Source organism: Rissa tridactyla, chromosome 8, assembly GCF_028500815.1.
Source record: "Rissa tridactyla isolate bRisTri1 chromosome 8, bRisTri1.patW.cur.20221130, whole genome shotgun sequence".
NCBI lineage: Eukaryota > Metazoa > Chordata > Aves > Charadriiformes > Laridae > Rissa > Rissa tridactyla.
This window is the reverse complement of record NC_071473.1, coordinates 52517992-52525227: the sequence shown is the minus strand read 5'-3', so window position 1 is coordinate 52525227 and position 7236 is coordinate 52517992.

The following is a 7236-nucleotide window of genomic DNA, read 5'->3' as shown; positions in this document are numbered from 1 at the left end:
GGTGTTTGGTTTGGGTTTTTTTTTTTTTTTTTTTTTTTTTTGTGCAGAAATTCCCCCAATTTGCATCCCTGGGTCCTGAGCACGCAGCACCCGGAGCCAGCGTGAGCACCCATCGCATCGCCGCCAGGCCCCGGCTGCAAACAAAACCAGCCATAATACCATTTTGTGACAATTTTCACTGAGGTTTATTTTTTTTCCCGGCCGGCTCTGGAGCGGCGCTTGCGGGGAGGAATTTCACTCTGCCTCTCGCTGCTTCCCAGAGGGAGGGGAACTTTCTGCTTTCAACATAATAAAGGTGGGAGATGGCTGGCTGCTGCGGCGCGGGGTGGCTTTGGGAGCCGCCTGCCTCCTCCTGCCCGCGGGATCCCTCGGGATGTCGAGCCCACCATCCTGCGATTTGGGGACGGGGCACGTTATTTTGGGGGGCGTGCAGCAGCGCTGCAGGGAGGAAGCGCAGACGTTGCTGCCTCCCCTCCGCCTCCCTCCGCACCCCCCCTTTCCCTGACGTCCCCGTCCCTGCAGCCCGGGCTGGTTAACTACATCCGCAGAATGTTTATTTTCATTCCTTTGTCTCGTGTTTCCTCTTTTCCCCTCAAACCATCTCCCCAAGGAAGAGCAGCTCTCACAGGGTGACCCCCATCCCCACCCCCCGAGCAGCTCCTCTGCCCATATGGACCCCAAAGGACCCAGGAGGGTTCGACGCTGCCCTCGGCATCTCCGAGTGCCCGGCATCACGCTGACCAAGTACGGGGTGGCACAAAACCCATAGAAAACCGTCTGTGGGATCTCAGTGCCGAGAGCCAGCCTTAATTTATGTATTTTGATATCACGGTAGAGATCAAACTAAATATAGGCGAGCAAAAATACATCCCCAGTGTGAGCGCTGTACAATACAAATGGAGACAATTAAGTCACAGCAAGGAAAGAAATTAATCTGATGATCTTTATGGGATCCCATCTAGGAGCTGATTAGCTATGAAGGGAAAGAATGATGAGAAACTCAGCCGAACGTGATTTTTTCCACTCTGCTTATGGCCATTTCGAGTGTGCCCCTTTCTTTTCCTGCAAGGAGGGGAGCAGGGACTCCGACCGTCGCATCCGAAGCACCTCCATGGTCATGGGGAACCACGTTGCTCTGCGTAGCCCTCAGTGCTCGTACCGGGGCTGAAAAAGGGATGACTTCCAGCGATTCTCTGGTTTTCCTCCCTAATTTACTGAGAACCACCAGCGAAAGCCCCCTGTCACCCAGACAATGTCCCCTGACCCACATGCATGTGAGCCCATTGGATGTCCCCAGGGATGCCGGCATTGCCTGAGCACCATGCTGGACACCGAACAGGGCTGGGGAAGAGGGGATGGTGGTGCCAAAGGGGAGGTGCCAAAGGAACAACAGCCAACTCCACCCAAGGTGCATCCTGGGGAGAAGGGGATGCTGGATGTCTGGAAACACTCCAGGCCAGGTCGGACGGGGCTCTGAGCAACCTGATCTAGTTGAAGGTGTCCCTGCTCATTGCAGGGACGTTGGACTAGATGGCCTTTAAAGGCCCCTTCCAACTCAAACCATTTTATGATTCCATGCCCAGTGCCTGGAGACCTCATCCGCAACCGGCAGGCTCCAGCTCCACGGCAAAAGCCGATTTTGAAGCAACCGGCCGCACACACGGCACCACTTTGCCCCCAGCTGTGCCCTGGATCCAGCCAGAGCCACCCGAGAGCCTCCCACCCCGGCCAGCCGCCTTCCGCACCGGGTTTGGTGTCGGTGCCCACGCCAGATACAACACACAAAGGGAACAGCCGGCGGCTTCCCCCCTCCTTGCCGAAAACCAGATGAGCCCAAGTTGTTCCTCCCCCTGCTTGCGAGCTGCCAAGGCACAGAGCGATGCCTCCCTGGGGGCACCGGCGCTGGAAGGCAATATCCAGAAATTTTAGTGGGGGGGAACACATGGAGACACAGCCAAGCTGTGCCTCCCCCCCCCGCCGGAGCAGGAGGGCCCCCGCGGCCGCCCCCGCACCATCCTGACATCAGCTGTGAGATATGCGAGGAATGAACGCGGCCGGTCCGTGGCGAAACGCGCGGTCCCTGTGATCCGTCGGGCCCGGACAAAAGGCTGCCTTGTGCTCGGCGCCCGCCATGTGGGGTGGTGGAACCACCATGGGGCTCGTGTGAGGGGCGGCGTGTCCCCGGACGGGGAAAATAACAGCAAAGTGGGGTCCGTCCCTGCTGCAGGGAGGGGGGGAGATGGTTCCTCGGCATCGGCCTGAGGCCACCATGTAGTGCAGGAAAGGGGATGAAATAATTGCAGTAATTTGCTAACGTCGTCCTTTAAATGTGTCAGGTCGCTTTTGTGAAAGGTTAACTCATTTCTTGCGCTGTAAATATCCTCAGCCCGTGGCGCCGGGGGGGACACTGCTTCCCCCAGTGGGGCCGGGAACGGGGAGAGCAGGGCAAGAAACGTCCATCGGCTTCCGCAACGGGGCCGCGGCCGCGCTCAAAGCACCAGGAGAGAGCGGAGCACCCCGAGCCCGATGTGCACGCAGAGCCCCGTGGAACTGCTGAGCACAACCTCCACGGTTAATTAAATTAACGGGCTGTTCCCAGGTGGCGGGACGTGCCTTGGCTCGGCTCCTTTGACATGCGCGGGCAGCCCCTGCCTCCTCGCCGCCTCCCCGACGGGTGACAACTGGGCGCCGGGACCAGACTCTTGAGGCTTAGCAATGGGGAGAGGCAGAAACAACGAGCAGCGCCTTTTTCAGGTCCGAGTGAAAGTATAATGTGTGAGACATAATTAATTCTGCTTTCTCTTTCCTCTCCCCAGCCTCGCCCCCCGTGGGCGGCCGAGAAAATCAGCACCTCTCACTTTGTCACCCAGAAACTGCCCCATCAGCAGCTCGGATGGTGGCAGCTCAGTGACTATCAGTGGAATTTAATATTCTTGGAAGAGACGAGTGTCTCGGCAGCAAAGGCAGATTTATTTTCTGCAGGGGAATGAGCTGCCGCAGGGGCAGCGACAGCGGCTCTGCTTTGGGGTCCGCTGGGCTGTGTTCACCCCCTGGCACCCCATCCCCTCCCCACGGCTCGGTGTGGGGACACCGCTCAGCCCCACGCTCACCAGGGACGGAGGACGGTTATCACGGGGCCATCATTGCATTTCCTAGAAATCTCCCTCTCGTCATAGGACCTGGGTGTCCCCTTTTCCCAGCACCCACCTATTTGCAGGGGAAAAAGCCGGCTCAGAGCTTTGGGAATTCGGCTTTCCCGGTCTGGGCTGAGAGGATGGAGCATCCTCAGGGCATCCTTTGGGGCAGCCCCTCCGGCAGGGCCACCAGGCCCCGGGCTGAACGCAGCAGAAATACAATATTTTTGTCAATTGCTCCATCTAGTGCCATTTCAGCAGAAAAAGCCGTGGGTGCGCGGTGCCCGGAGTTGGCGCAGCCGCTGGGGCTGGGGCCTGCGCAGCTTTCCCCGGCTGCCGGCTGCGGCCACTCCGTCGGGATGCTCCAGGTCCCTGCCCTGGTGACAGCCCCCGGTCCGGTGCTGGTGACGTCCATCAGCCGATGGCAGCCCTGTGCAAGGGGCTCGGGAACACGCTGCCTCCCGCATACACTGCGAGGTGGGATGAAGAGAAGGGTAACAAAAGTACTACACGACTTCTTAATATTTGAAAATACTCACAGGGAATATGATGTTTCTGAGGGCAGATATTTCCCTGGAAGAGTTTATAGTCCCATCTTGAGAAACACAAAAGAAGTAGGAAAAATGAAGCAAAGGCTCTCGGCTGCGGGACTGCGAGGTAAGAGAGGATTTCAAAACTCTGGCGGTGTGGGCTCCAGCCGTGGAGGAGACGAGGACCAGCTGCCAACACGCCATGGAGACCCAGCCGTCCCCCAAAGACCCGGGAAATCTGGGGTGGGGGGGATTAAACACCAGGCGGCCAGCAGCAGCTCAGCTTCACCCTGCACAGAGTAACACCAACGCAGACAGCAACCGTCCCCGTTTGCTACCCCACTCCCCAGTTTGAACCAGCATTAATAGAAAACATTTGCCCACATAATAATAATTTTTCCAGTTTTACCTGCTTCCCCCAATCACAGCATGGTTTGGGTTGGAAGGGACCTTAAAGCCCACCCAGTGGCACCCCCTGCCCTGGGCAGGGACACCTCCCACCAGCCCAGGTTGCTCCAAGCCCCGGCCAACCTGGCCTTGAACCCCTCCAGGGATGGGGCAGCCACAGCTTCTCTGGGCAACCTGGGCCAGGGGCTCCCCACCCTCACAGCAAACAATTTCTGCCTCAGGTCTCCTCTCAATCTCCGCTCTTCCAGTCTACCCCTTGTCCTATGGCTACACTCCCAATGCAGCAGGTTAACTGGCTTTTGTGAGCACCAGGGGCTGCTCGCTGATTCCCGCCCCTCTGCCAGGAGCAGTAAAACACCCAAGTAAGAATGAAACCTGTCTCCGACGGGCACAATCCCACCCGCGCTCACGGGCTGAAGCTGCTTTCCACGGAGCCGCCGCAGACAGCCGGCCAGCACGTCCTCAAGTAGAAACCCCGCAGAGAAACCGGGGCAGGGACCGCTGGCAGCGCCACCGAGGGGTTCACCACTAACGGGGGCTTCTTCCAGCCCAAACGCCGCTTGGAGCAAACAACGTCCCTGCTGAGAAGTGATTTTTGGCAGGACCGTGCTGCAAAACATCATCTCGGGCGCACGAATCCTCCCCGTCCCCCGAGGCGAGCACTAACGAAGGCTCTGTGGAGCAGCGTGGGCCCTCGCGCAGGGTTTCGCCCCCCGACCTGTGGTGGGAGGACACGGGGATGGCGGGGTCCCGGCGCACACACAGCCCCCAGCCGGCGCCTGGCATTGGGCCGTGGGTCCCCGCCGTCGTCCCGCGGGAGCTCCTGGGCGCGACGTTCCGCTCCCACCATCCCCGTCCCCGGCCGATTCCTGCTGAGTTTGCACTCTGGGAGCAGCGCCGCACGCAAGCGTCCCGAGCATCCTTCGCCCTTGAGGGGAAACGAGTCTGTAAGAAAAGGCCACCTGGGCGAGAGGGGACAGGAGGCAGGAGAGCGTATATTGCTATTCAGGGGAATTTATTTGCAGCCTTTGCTGCTGCACAGAAATAAAGCAGAACCTGCAGCAAACAAGCTCCTGGAGGGCCTGGAGAAACCCACCTTCTACACTTAGGTTTCTCTTCAGCCGACGTCCCGTCATACCTGCACACCAATGTGTTAAAAAAGAAGAAACGAAAAAAAAAAAAAGATAAACCAAGAAAGGGCTTTAGGAGACAGAAGAGTCTGTTCTCATTCAAAATGCAAACGAGTAACCCTCCCCAAAAGTGCAATTTCTTCAGGAAAAAAACAAGACCTTCGAGGACCTCTTTGTTTTTCTGCTTTACCTCCTCCTCGTGGCCGCTGGCTGGCGAGTCGGTGAAAGCGACCGCAGCGCCGTGTCCGTTCCGGAGAGAAACGCCGTTTCCTGGGAGGCGGTGGGAAGGGAAAGGGGAGCTCAGCGGGGCTGTGCCCTGCCCCGGGCATCCCGAGGGGAAGCGCGGAAGAAGAATCCCACGTGAAGGTGGGTTTAATGGGTACGACTACTTTGATTAGGACGCAATTTTTAATTCTAACCGAGCAGTTAGAGGCACAGCACCTACGGCAGGGGCTGCGCTATGGGGAACGAAGAGGTTTTTATGCTGCCACTGTGTATTTTCCTTTTTGTGCAGGAATCGGGAATAAACCGCTGCAATTCCACAGCAGCAGAGACCTCGGATTCCGCCGGGACAAAGCTGGAGGCAAAGTCAAGGTGATCCTCGTTCCTTTTCCACTGGGGATGCTGCAGAACACGGATCTCTGATTCGTTGCCATCCTAAAAGGGTCCGGCTTATCACAGGATCGTGCGTGTTAGAGAACAAAACGCCCATTGCTGCTAAAAGGAAAAACAATGACCGTGACAGCGTCTAACCAGAGTGTAAATACAGCTGAATTATGGATGTAGAAGTGTGAAACCGTGGAGAAAGACGATAATGGAATTATATATCAACGCTCAGCATAACTGTAAAAACTAATGTTTTATACACGTGTAACGTTAAATTAATTCATTCCAGTTCTTTCAGGTGAAGGTACATTAACTGCTCCATCTCGGCATAATCATATTACCTCAACAAGCTCCCTATATGTCATACTTCCAGGGTGGTAATCGCCATTTGATTAATTACGGGGATTTTAGAGGCATTACGGCGATCCCCCATGCAGCTGTGCCCTGTGATAGTCCCCTTGTCCCCCCAGGCTGGCCTGCTCTCCACACCATCCCACCTCCATGGCCCACCTCGCTGCCCCCAGCAGCTGCTCCTGAAGCTCAGTGCTCGGCAGCGGGGACGGTGCCTGGACAGACGTTGTCCCCTGGCGAGCCCACATGGCAGGGAGGACACGACGACTTACAGCACCTCAGTCCCAGCCTTTGGAAGAAGTGCGAATGTCGGTGTTACTGGCCCTTTTCTTTGCAGCTAGCCAAGAAATGCAAACAGCCCCAGGATGGCTCCTGGTGATGTCAAGGATGTCCTTGATGGTGCCACCGCAAGCTGCAGGTTATTCCAGGTCTCTCCAGATGAGGAAGCAGATGGAGGGACTGTGAACAGCACGCGGCCCCTCAAAAAGACAAGGCTCTGAGAGCTGAGTCCTCAAACCAAACCAACCCTTCCCACCATACACACGAGTCGAAATGGTGGCGAGTGGCTCCTCCAAAGGGTTGCGAGATGCCCACAGCATCGATGCTCCTCCTGCAAGCACGCTTCGGGTTGGCTGTGATTACTCCTGGTACAACACTGGTCACTCAGCGCCTTCGTCTTCACCCTCTTTTTTCTCTCCCCCAGTTTTGCTGCCTGTGCACCCGATCCTTGGCTCCTCGCTGGGCCGTTTCTGTCGGCGTCCCCCTGAATGAAACGTACTCACCAGGCTCCAGCCACCCCGACGGGCAGCTGCAGCTTCCTCGTGGAGGGCAGACGTGGCCGGGAGGGCTCTCCGCGGCCGTCACCTGAGCAATCCCACTGCCTGAGCCCAAAGCCTGGCTGTCCCCACACCTGGCTGTCCCCACAGCCTCCCACCACTCCTCCAGCCGCCGCCGCTCCTGCTCCCCGAGGAGGGCAACCATGAGCCCTACTTGGAACAGCAAACAGACAGCTCATGCAGTACATTTTAACAGCGACTTAAAAACCAAAGAACTGCACAACTCCTTATGTAACCGAGC